Below are 13,231 nucleotides of genomic sequence, written 5' to 3' on the forward strand. Positions count from 1 at the left end.
CGGCTCACTGCAGCTACTTCCCAAGTAGTTGGACTTGGGAAGCATGGTAGCATGCCACCATGCCAGTCTAGTTTTGTATTTTTTGTAGAGACAGGGTTTCACCACATTGCCCAGGCTGGTCTTAAACTCCTGGCCTTAAGTGATCCACCCGCCTTGGCCTCCCAGAGTGCTTCGATTACAGGCATGAGCCACCATGCCCAGCCTGTACGTGTTATACTCATATGACTGGCAGTGGAGTGGGTTTGTTTATACCAGCATCACCACAAACATTTGAGTAATGTGTTGCACTGCGACATTATGATGGCTACAATGTCACTAGGCAATAGGAATTTTCCAGCTCCACTGTAATTGCATATGTGGTCCATTGCTGATTGTTATGTCATTACGTGGTGCACAACTGTAGTACCTGCCATGTAAGGTTGCTATGAGGATTCAGTGAGATTGAAATACTGTAAGGAAGGAACTTAACACTTCTCATCACAGATGCAAAATGTCAGCTGATGCCATGGATAAAGATGTTATTAAAATATGTTACCCAGTGGTAAAAAGGAATAAGGATGCAAATTGCAGAACAAAGTGTACAGTATTCTACCTTTTTTTTTTTTTTTGAGATGGGGTTTTTCTCTTGTTGCCCAGACTGGAGTAAAATGGCATGATCTTGGCTCAGCGCAAACTCCACCTCCCAGGTTCAAGCGATTCTCCTGCCTCAGCCTCCCGAGTAGCTGGGATTACAGGCATGCACCATCACGCCTGGCTAATTTTGTATTTTTAGTAGAGATGGGGTTTCTCCATGTTGATCAGGCTGGTCTCGAACTCCTGACTTCAGGTGATCCGCCCTCCTTGGCCTCTCAAAGTGCTGGGATTACAGATGTGAGCCACTGTGCCCAGCCTATTTTACCTTTACTGTAAGGAGAATATATATTTTAAATCATATATTTATAGTTTCTTATTTAAACTTAAAATCATTCCAGAGAATATTCAGGAAACTAATGCCAATATTTACAGAGGAGACTGGTTGGGGTGGGGGAGTGGGGTGGAGTAAATGAAGAGGTTTTTTGCTGTTTCCCTGTTTATATATTTTATTTTTGCACTTGAACCATGTGAATGCAATTCTTATTTAGAAAATTAAATTAAACGTTTAATTTAATATTACAAATGTGTTGTAAAGAGCTGAATGCAACATTGTGGCTAAACTGGGTAGAACAGTTCTCTTCCCTCCCTTGACCTAGAGGCTCCCTATCTGCTCAGACCACATTAGCCTCCTGGACTACACTAGCATGTTTTTATCTCTGCACTGCACACCTCATCCCACCTGGCTTCCAGTCAGCAAACTGGCCTGACCCCTGGCTGCAGTCACCTGCCCTGGCAGGGCCTGGCTGCCAGTGGGGGACAGTGCAGTGAACATCTCTCCCTCCATCTGTTCCTCCCAGGAAAGCTGCCCACAGCCCAGGCACAGGGCTCACACTCTGTCTAGCTTTGGGACATACCTCCCACCCTGGCACGGGGTCACTTGTTTGGACTTCATGACACCACTGTGGGCCCATGATTCCAACTCTGCTACTTTGGAGCTGCCTTCCCAGCTTGGGCTAGGTGCTGCCCTCCTGCCTGTGGCTCCTTCCTGTCCTGGGCCCCACCACTGGGCCCCCAGTTGCCGCCTGGTCCCTGCTTAGGCCTTGGCCCTTGCTTGCTTGGAAGTTCTGTGCTGGTCCGCAGCCTGTGCTCTGAGCGTGCCCATGCCCTCCCAGCCCCCTCGGGCTCCTCTGGGCCATGCCCTGGAGGAAAATAATAATAACAACTGCAGTGCCTTTGAGAAGCCAGCAGTTTGGAGTGTGGGAAAGATAGCTATGAGGTATATATATTTTTGATTCTTCCCAGCTTAGGACAGAAATAACCTGTTAGAGGAAAATCTTGCATCTACATTGGAAGCCAAGAAGAGTCCTTCACGTGCCAGAAACAATGAGGACTTTATTCGAAGTACAGAGCATGCAGGACCAGGTTAGAGAAGGACCGTCAGGACCAGCCCCTAAGCCGCCTCGCCTTGGAGAGGCATGGACTCACAAAAGCAACAGCTCTCCAAAACAGGGAAGAATAATCCGATTGGATCGCTGGGAAGCAGGGTGTAAAACTGCAGAGCTAGCCAAGAAGTGAGTCCCTGCTCCCCCACCCCTCCTGGCCATTCTAAAGCTCAACGTGCACCCAAGAGAACTATTTTCCAACCTCGTCACATGGCAGCAATCCCATCAGCACCCATAAATATGTTTCCATTGAGTTTTGTTTTAGTCTTTAACAGTATCCTATGAAGAGCAGAATAAATCTTTAAAATGTGAACATAAGCTCTGGCCAACTCCGCCTTGGACTGCCAAGGAGGAGCTTAGGGCACTGACTGAGACACAGTGCACAGACCAGACACGGATGCGGCCGTCAGGGTTCTGCCAGCATCTCCAGCAGCGTCGCTGAGTGGAGAGGGAAGGAAGCTTCCAGAACTAGAACTAGAGAAGAAGGCTGGCTGGAGTGACAGAGAGAAAGAGAGAAAAGGCTCAGTCAATCACAGAGTTGTGAGGCACCTCAGAGACCCCCCTGGTCCTCCGCCACTGTGATGTGGCACTTGGGGGCTCAGTCTAAGGATTCCGACTGTCCAGGTTCAAATCCTGGCTCCACCACTTAGTAGCTGTGCACTCTCTGGTCTCGGTTTCTGAATCTGTAACTTGTGGATAAAAATAGCATCTGTCACATAGGGTCTATGTCAGCATTAAATGAGATAATTCACATCAAGTCACTTAGCTCAGGTACTCAGTAATCATACCTGACGTGATTTTACACACAGGGCTTTGGGGGCTGTGAGAAGCCCCAGGGATGTCCCACAATCCAATCTCTTGAGAGAGAATGATGATCTCCCACATTCCTATCGTTAATCCCCGCCCCCCTCCCTCCCAGTTCTCCCAAAGATGATTAGGTTCTGGGAACAGGTCGCCACAAAACATTAATTTGTTTAAAGCTATTTATTGTGTAAGATGGTGGGTGAATACCTGGCCCAAGACAGTTAATGGTGTTCCTGGGAGGCTGGCCCATTCGAAACCAAATCATGGATCAGGTGGCAGCTGGTGAATGTCGGGACCAAATAGCAGTGTCCCGTAGCAGAAGGAGCACGGCTCCGGGACAGAGCCTGGTTCCCACCACTTGTGTGGGCCTTGGACACATCGCTTAACTTCTCGGGGTTCCATTTTTCTCATTCATAAAATAGGCATGATCATACTGTCACCAGGATAGATGGGAAAAGCAAATGGGGTCATATATGTAAAGGGCCCCCAACATTGTGGAACTGACCAAATGGTGTCCCCACAAGTCAGGAAATCCAATTGGAATTTCCAGCTTAGCCGGAACCTCAAGCAAGTCATTTCTTTGTCAGGATCCGACTGGATCGTATGCCTGAAAGTGCTTTAAAGATGACAAAAATTTGCATCTTGTTTACTCAGCACTCATATACTGGGCCTCACTGATATCTCTGAGGCTCAGAGAGGTAAAGTGATATACCCAGGGTCACACAGCAAATGAGCGGCAAAGCAGGAGACAAGACACTAGTTTTGCAACTGTAAATCACCAGCCCTTTCTCTCTATGCCTGTTTGCCCCAGAGCTTGGGGTTGTATAGGCTGGCGGGCAGGCTCACCCCCACACCAGCCTAGGTCCTGGCATTGCTTACCATCTCCTTCCCCACCGGTGAGAGGGCTGCTGTCCCCAGGGACTGACGTGATGGGGCTGGGATGTGAGCCCTGGTTGGTCTACAAGTGTCAGATGGGATGACACATTAAAAGCACAAAGCACAGCGCCTGGCTTCTCGTAGATCCTCAATAGGTGCCAGTTAGCTTCAGTACTGCCAGATTATAAGCTCTCATGGGCAGGGACTGTGTATTTTGTGCCTGTAAACTCTGGTAGCTACTAACTGAGAAAAAACACACAGGACCCTGGGGAAGAGCAGGCGTTAGGACTGTGGCCAAGAAAGAACGCATGCAAGAGACAGAGAAGAATGGTCAGGGAAGTAGGAGAACCAAGGGGGTGTTTTAACTTAGAAACTAAGAGAGGAGAGAATGTTCAGGAAGGAAAAGGTCATGGTGCCAAATGCTGCCAAGAGGCTACAGAGGGTAAGAATGAAGCTCTTTTCCTTTGGATTTTGCAATTAAGAGTACGAGAGGCCTTTGTAAAAGTGTCAGTGGGGTGATCAGATGGCAGAGGACTTCACGGCCAAGGGAGAAGAGACAGAGAATTAGGGGGCTCCTTCCAGCACAACCAGAATAACTAGCACTTACGGAGCACTTAACACATGCCCACCCACTGTGAAGCATATTTTGTACAATATTTCAGTAATTCCTGTCAACACCCTGCAAGGTGTGCTATTGTCCCCATCCTAACATGGTAAGATCAGATGGCTTAAATAATTTCCCCAAAGTCACAGAGCTAGGAAGAAGGAGATCCAGGAGTTAAGCACGGTTCTCTTTGATTTCTTAACTTGAGTCTTAATGTAGGGAAGAGGGGAAGAATAGCGAGCGGAAAGGGGCCCCAAGGTGGCGAGGACCCGGGATCTGGGACTCATGAGGCTGAGAATGCCCCCTTCTTCTGGGTGCTGTCTATCTGAGCCACTTAGTCTAAACCAAGAGTTACTTTGATACTGTACATAGTTTTACAGGCTGAAGGAACTTCTCTGCACCCCTGATTCCACAATAAGCCTTTTTGGCAGTGTGAGCCAATGAGGAAGCTTCTGGAAGAGAATTGAGCCCTGAATTTTGTTTTAAAGATTAAAACAGGCAGGGTGTGGTGGCTCACACCTGTAATCTCAGCACTTTGGGAAGCTGAGGTGGGAAGACTGTTTGAGGCCAGAAGTTTGAGATCAGCCTGGGCAACATAGGGAGACCCTGCCTCTGTGAAAAATAAAAAAATTAGCCAGGTGTGGTGGCACACACCTGTAGTCCCAGCTACTCAGGAGGCTGAGGCTGGAGGATCACTTGAGGCTGGGAGGTAGAGGTTGCAGTGAGCCAAGATCATGCCACTGCACTCCAGCCTGGGCAACAGAGGGAGACTCCCTCTCAAAACAAACAAACAAACAAACAAACAAAAAACAACCAAACCAACCACACACACACACACACACATACACACACACACACACACAGCATTCACATGAGCATAATGTTCAAATTTCCATTATCTCAACTGGTCCTCCAACCAGCCCATGGTGGACACACAGAATCATCCCATTTGACATATGTGAAGACTGAAGCTGAGAGATTTTGTCAGGAACTGAGGCGTCTGAGTGCTAAAGGGTTCTGCTGAGAGTAAACTGAAATCTTGTTCTCTGACCAATCCTGCCAAGAGACCAAGGAGAAGGAAATCACAGAAAACAGTCCAGGACGAATCATTCATTCATTCATTCTGCATTTATGTATTGACCACCTACTATGAGCAGACCCTGTTCTAGGTAGAGATTTAGAGGCAGAAAGACAACAATCCCTGGCTTCAAGCTGGGGAGACAGACAAGAAAACAGATGGTGACTCAATACTTCTGTAAGTGCCAGGGAAGCCCAGAGGCCTTGGTGCAAAGATGCTGGGATGGGAGGGGCTGTACTGCTAGGGAAGGAAGGTTGAGGTGCAGCGCTACACCCCTGAACATGAGCAGCATCTTCCCCATTCTGGTGCTGTCATCAGGACAGGGCAGCTAGACACCAAGACACCTGTGAGTGTCCTGCCGACCCAGACAGCCCCGTCAGCAGACCTTGTGCTGTCCACTTTCTCTGCAACCTCAATAGCAAGCCCCAGCCAGACACTGCCAATGGGCTGAGGTCTGGGGACAGAACCTGGACCCAGCATGAGTAGGGCTCAAGACAGTCTCACCCTTGCTAGCAGCTCTGGGTGACCCGGGCCACTCAACTCACACCCCCGAGCCTTTATTTCTTCATATGTCCAGTGGGGTCAGGCCTTCCCCTATAAGCCACCAGGAGAATCAAATGGGGTCATGTCCATGGCAGGGCTTTTTCAGCCGTGAATCTCTTTACAAAGAGCAGAGGCTTTTCCAAGGCTCCTGGTGCATTCTTAGCACTGAAGTTTGAGACAGTCCTTGCCTCCCGTCAAAGGCAGTGGATGAGTTAATTCTTAAGCTCTTTGGCCCGTGGAGAGCAGAGGCAGAGCAAAGGGCAGGCCTAGAGGCCTCTTTTGGAAATGACAAGATCCATTTAGCAATCAATTAGCACAGTCCCCAGGCTCCGGGCCTGCACATTCGGCAGAAAGAATGCGTCCTGCTGCACTGATTAGAAACAGATGCGCTGGCAAACAGAGTTGGCCGAGCAGAGCCGGAATTCCTGGGCACCCAGCTCCTGGCTGGGAGACGGGATTTGTTATTACATTCTGGGCACAGACACGGGGAGGGAGGCCAAGGAAACCAAGCTAAGAGAGCAGCCTGCCTGGAGAATGTCTACCTTTGAGAAGATTCAGAGGCAGGAGGGGGAAGAATGTTGACTCTGTTAGAAATAATCTATGACTAAATTAGTTCAGCCAAATACAGAATATGACTTTTGACCAACAGATGCTAAAATTCCAAACATAACAAGGCCGACAGATGAGGAAATGAGTGACTTGGGAGTGGGGCAAGTTGCAGGAGGCCTGGGATCTCTGGTGCCTTGGAAAATAACGACCCCATCGCCAATCTCATTTACAGAGCTCTTGTGTACAGGGCCCTGCAGCAAGCCCTTCATGTGCTATCTCATTTATTGATCACAGCCACCCTGTTATTTCACCCATTTTGCAGATGAGAAAACTGAGTCACAGAGAGGTGCAGCAACTTGCCTAAAATTGCATGGCTAGTAAGTTGCAGATCCAGCGCTTAATGCCAGCTGTCTGACTTGAGAGGTCCCTCTCTTGGCCATGATGGCATTAATTCCTCTTCTTCCAATTCTTTCCTTCTCCCTTAACAAACGAAAGGGCAGCTTTGAGCTCCTCTACCACAGTCTCAAAGCACTACAAGAAAGGTCCACTACAGTGTCCCTGACAGTGGTCAGCAGCCTCGGTTATACTCTCCCAATAACGAGGGGCTCACTGTCTCTCAAGGCTATGCTGGCTCTAATCTTGGACAGTTTGCAAGGCTGGCCAGTCTTTCTTCTATTAAGCCAAAAGTTGGGTCCCTGAAAGCTTGAGGCTTCCCCCAGCAGTGCTGCTTCTGCCCTCCAGATTCCCTTAGAAGGCAACTAATTTCTTTTCCCTAGGACCGTTCCAGGGCATGAGGATGACCCCATCTTTATTTTTTTAAGCAGAATAGCCTCTGTTTGAGCAGCTGCTGCCAACACGGGGAGCTGTGGGGCTCTCATCTCTTCACCAACACATTCCCCTGACACCTTCCAACCCATCGATGTCCCTGGTGGGTCTGGGCATGGACATGAGGGTCAACCAGGTCTCCCATCTCCCAGCAGCACAAAATGGAACAGCCTTTAAAATATTATTTTAATGTGGTTTGTTTGCCATTACAAGAGAGATACAGTCTCACTAAAGGAAACATAGAAAATGCAGTAAGCAGAGCAAAACTGTCTCCCCAGAGAAAGAAAAATCACCCATGATTCCACCTCCAGCCTTTTTTGCTATGCTTCATTTTTAACCTTGCTTCATTTGTTTTATAGCTATACATCTGCATCCTACCCCAAAACTGGAGAGACAGACAGGTGTGCACAGAGAATCACAACTTAGCAGGACAGAAACCCTGAGCAGAAACCACTGTGGGAACCAGTACTGGGGCAGGAAAACCTGAATGGTAACTGGTAATTGCTGGAGTCTCAGCATGGATGAGTCTGACAGTGAAACCCTGAGGGAGTCCAGTCGCAGGTGAGTCCTCACTTTTGCGTGAGTTTTATCTACAGGAGCTCTAACAGCTTCTCACAGTGATGATCAGAGGAAAATGTAGTGCTTCCGGCAGGAGGAGGTGAAAAGTAGCCATTCTGAAATACACCACAGCATTATGTTCTTTGTAAGAAGGACAGCTGGGTGCGGTGGCTCACACCTGTGAGCACTTTGGGAGGCCGAGGCGGGCAGATCATGAGGTCAGGAGTTTGAGACCAGCCCGGCCAACGCCATTCTCCTGCCTCAGCCTCGTGAGTAGCTGGGACTACAGGCGCCCGCCACCACGCCCGCCTAATTTTTTTTTGTATTTTTAGTAGAGACACGGTTTCACCGTGTTAGCCAGGATGGTCTCAATCTCCTGACCTCGTGATCTGCCCTCCTCGGCCTCCCAAAGTGCTGGGATTACAGGCGTGAGCCACTGCGCCCGGCCTGAAGAGTGCTTTATCTTAGAATTTTTGTCTCTCTGCTTATATAACCCATCTGTTATAGTGATATAGAGATAGTGAAACCCCATCTCTACTAAAAATACAAAAAAATTAGCCGGGCGTGGTGGTGGGCACCTGTAATCCCAGCTACTTTGGAGGCTGAAGCAGGAGACTCACACCATTGCACTCCAGCAGGGGTGACAGTGTGAGATCCTGTCTCTAAATAAATAAATAAATAAATAAATAAATAAATAAATAAATAAATAAGGACTGCGCTCAATACAAACTGTTTTATCATAGCCTAACCTATTGGGGCTTAGGTTTATCATAGCCTAACCTACCAGAGCCCAATAACCCAGGGGAAGAGAAATAGCCAACTCCAGCCCCCACTAGCCACCCTTTTCCACCTAAGGAGGGGGGACTGAGAATCATTTGTGAAGGTCACAGCCCAAGGGCACAGGCTTACCAACAGACTGAGACTTAACCACAGGACTATTGAACACTTCCTTTCCCCGCAGCATCTGACCACCGAATCACTAAAGGCCTGTTGACTACAGTTCCTTTTACCCAGTACATCATGTCTGGCCATCAAGAAAAGATTATAAGGCATACTAAAACACAGAAAAACACAGTTTGAAGAGACTGAGCAAGCATCAGAACCAGACTCAGACATGGCAGAACTGTTGGAATTAAATCAGACCAGAAATGTTTAAAAAGCTATAATTAAGATGCTAAGGGTGACCAGGCATGGTGGCTCATACTTGTAATTCCAGCACTTTGGGAGGCCAAGGTGCAAGGCTCACTTGAGACCAGGAGTTTGAGACTAGCTCTGGCAACACAGCAAGACCCCTGATTCTACAAAATATTTTAAAATTAGCTGCGCATCATGGTGCGTGCCTGTCGTCCCAGCTATGTGTGGGAGGCTGAGGTGGAGGATTGCTTGAGCCTGGGAGGTCAAAGCTGCTGTGAGCCCTGATCATGCGCCACTGCATTCCATTCTGGGCAACAAAGCAAGATCCTGTCAAAAAAAAAAAAAAGCCAGAGCAGTGACTCACACTTGTAATACTAGCACTTTGAGGGGGGCCAAGGCAGGTGGATTGTGAGGTCAGGAGTTTAAGAACAGCCTGGCCAACATGGTGAAACCCCGTCTCTACTAAAAATACAAAAATTAGCTGGGCGTGGTGTCACGTGCCTGTAATTTCAGCTACTTAGGAGGCTGAGGCGGAGAATTGCTTGAACCCAGGAGGCGGAGGTTGCAGTGAGCTGAGATTGCACCATTGCACTCCAGCCTGGGCAACAAGAGCGAAATGATATCTCAAAAAAAAAAAAAAAAAAACCTAAGGGCTGTAATGGGAAACGTAGACAACATGCAAGAACAGATGGGTTATATAAGGAGAGAGACAAAAATTCTAAGATAAAGCACTCTTCAGGCCGGGCGCAGTGGCTCACGCCTGTAATCCCAGCACTTTGGGAGGCCGAGGAGGGCAGATCACGAGGTCAGGAGATTGAGACCATCCTGGCTAACACAATGAAACCGTGTCTCTACTAAAAATACAAAAAAAAAAATTAGGCGGGCATGGTGGTGGGCGCCTGTAGTCCCAGCTACTCACGAAGCTGAGGCAGGAGAATGGCGTGAACCCTGGAAGCAGAGCTTGCAGTGAGCCGAGATCGCGCCACTGCATGCCAGCCTGGGCAACAGAGCAAGACTCTGTCTCAAAAAAAAAAAAAGTACTCTTCATTTCTGTTACCGTGTTTCTGATCTCTAGCAAAGAATCACACAAACAAAAACTGAGGGAATTTGTTGTTAGTAGACCTGCCTTGCGAGAAATGTTAAAAGTTTTTCAGAGAGAAGGAAAATTATACGTCAGAAACTTGGATCTCCATAAAGAAAGGAGAAGCACTAGAAAAGGAATAAGTGAAGATAAAATAGAACCATAGGATGTCACAGCTGGAAACACTCCTAAAGATCATCCTCTTAAGTTGCGGATGGTAGAACTGAGTCCAGAGAGGGCAAGTGACTTGCCCATGGTCACACAGTGGCAGTGCCTGGCCAGGAGCCAAGGGCTCCCAGCTCCCAGCTCAGGGCTCTCTCCACTGCCATGCCCACACGGCCCACAGTGAGTATACTCCCAGACAGCCAGGGAGGGCTCAAGTTAGGGCAAGGTTTGTTATTCTTTGACACTGAGAGGAATAAATCAATCAAGTCATTCTTAGCTAAAACAACTGACCTCTTACCAAGAGCTCAAATTTAATCATAATAAATAAAAAGAGGGAATGGAAATCAGCTGGTGCAGCAGACCACAGATGAGGCGATCTGGAAGCACACGGGGCGTTTCCATTGTCCTCGATGGCCACTCTCTCTCTTTCCCTTTACTTCTTCCTCTCTCCTACTTCTCAGTTGCCGCCACCAACAACCCCTCTGGGATCATTAGACTTGCAGCTCTTGGGTACGAGGTACTGACATCCTGACACCTGGAGAAGAGAGTGGGCACACAGGACCACACTCTCCAATCAAATCAGATCCAGAGGGCAGGACTAGAGGGGGAAAGTCTTCCTATGACTGCTGGGATGGGTTAATCTGTGGGAAACAGAAATGTGAGTGAACAGTGTCATCTAGAAATCCCCTTTACCAGCACGGAACTTCCAGAGACTTAAGTTGCTTCACATCTCTGGTATCAGAGTCCTCATCTGTCCAGTTTATTCTTTCAATTTATTCCACAAACACATCTTGAGTGCCTGCTGTGGGCCACGATCTGCTGGGCACTGGGGGACAGCCAAGAGGTTTAAAGATCTCCGTTACCAAGAGAGACTAAGAACAAAAGAAGAGAGGCTGGGCACAGTGGCTCACGCCTGTAATCCCAGCACTTTGGGAGGCTGAGGCTGGTGGATCACTTGAGGTCAGGTGTTTGAGACCAGCCCGGCCAACATGGCAAAACCCTGTCTCTACTAAAAATACAAAAATTAGCCAGACAAGGTGGTATATTCCTGTAATCCCAACCACTCAGGAGGCTGAGGCAGGAGAATCACTTGAACTCAGGAGGCTGAGGTTGCAGTGAGCTGATATCGTGCCACTGCACTCCAGCCTGGGTTACAGAGCGAGACTCTGTCCCCCACCGCCATAAAAAAGGAAATATTAATCAAATACTTTTTTTCTTTTCAGGCATTATAACAGGCAAAAGGGACACAATGATTAACAAAAACAAAGAGTAAGCTTCATGGTCTTGGAAATAGGATTCACTAGATAACCTGAAAACCCTCCCATTAATAGGCACCTAGAAATTATGGATAAAATATAATAGATGGCCTCTGAAAAGCAGAGCTAAGAGCTCGAGTGAGGAAGAAAATTCCCAGGGACCAAAAATTGAGAGGGGAGTAAATATCAAAGGAATAAGCTTTTGAGTTAATTCTGTAGTTGTATGGAGTGGAGGTAGGAAGTAGAGGGGAGTGAAGAGGTTACAAGGAAGCTTTTCTGCTCTATCCTAGTCTCGGAGTGGGAAAAAATCTCCCCCAAGGGTTGGAACTGTGAGGCTTCACCTCATGTCAGGTGAGAAAGTTTGATTGTACAGTACCTGCAGTCCAGGAACTCCCAAACTGGTCATGTAACCTAATGACTATCCTCAAGACAGTGACACCCTTAGGATTTCTGACAGTAACAAACACAAAACTACTCTGGAGGGCACGCTCTCAACCAAGGCTGCATATGATTCCCACAGAGAGAGTGCTGCCATAGATGAGCTCACAGTCCAAAATTACAAGTTATATGTGAGCAAGAATCAGACAGAGTAAGCAATAGATTTGATCAACCCTGCCAAGTGTTCAACCATTAGCACAAACACAGAAACTTCAAAGTAAGTATGCCTTAAATAATTAACAACATAAAGGAAGGGGCTCAAAACAAGAAAAAGAAAGATGTCATTACAAAGAGCAAGCATATTTGGAAAATGCCCAACTTGAACTATTAGAAAAATACAGAAAGCCACTGAAATGAAAAACCCAATAGATGAATTAAACAGCAGATTAAATGCAACTGAAGAGATAACTGGTGAGCTAGAAGATAGCTCTATTAATAATTTATTGCTTCTTACACAACAGAATTTTTTTAAATTTAATTTTCTTCATTTTTCTTTTTAAAAATTAATATTTTAATTGGAAAATCATATATATATTTGTGGGGTACAATGTGATGTTTTGATATATGTATACAATGTGCAATGATTAAATCAAGATAATTAACATACCCATCATATCATCTCACTTGTTTTTAGTGGTAAGACATTTGAAATTTACTCTCTGTTTTTGGGGTTTTTTTGTTTTCATTCTTTGAGACAGGGTCTCACTTTGGCCCCCAGGCTGGAGTGCAGTGGCGCAATCTCGGCTCTTTGCAGCCTTAATTTCCTGGGTTCAAGCGATCCTCCTGCCTCAACCCACCTAAGCAGCTGGGACTACAGGCGTGCACCACCACACCTGGCTAATTTTTTGTGTATTTTCATACAGATGAGGTTTTGCCACGTTGCCCAGGCTGGTCTCGAACTCCTGAGCTCAAGCAATCCACCCACCTCGGCCTCCCAAAGTGCTAGGATAACAGGCGTGAGCCACCAAGGCCAGCCCACTCTTAGTTATTTTGAAATACACAATACATTATAATTGACTTTAGTCACCCTGCTGTGACTCAAAACTTATTCCTCCTAACTGAGGAATTCCAGCTCACCAGTTATTGCTTTAGTTGCATTTAATCTTCTATTTCACTCGGACTGTACAATTTGACCAACAACTTCCCCTTCCCTGTCCCCACTCCCAGCCTCTAATAACCATTATTCTCCTCTTTACTTCTATGAGTTCAGGTTTTTAAAATTTCGCAAACAGGCATATCTCAGAGATATTGTAGGCTTGATTCTAAACTGTCACAAAAAAGCAAGTATCACTATAAAGCAAAACA

The sequence above is a fragment of the Piliocolobus tephrosceles genome, chromosome 16 (genome assembly GCF_002776525.5).
Source record: "Piliocolobus tephrosceles isolate RC106 chromosome 16, ASM277652v3, whole genome shotgun sequence".
Lineage (NCBI taxonomy): Eukaryota > Metazoa > Chordata > Mammalia > Primates > Cercopithecidae > Piliocolobus > Piliocolobus tephrosceles.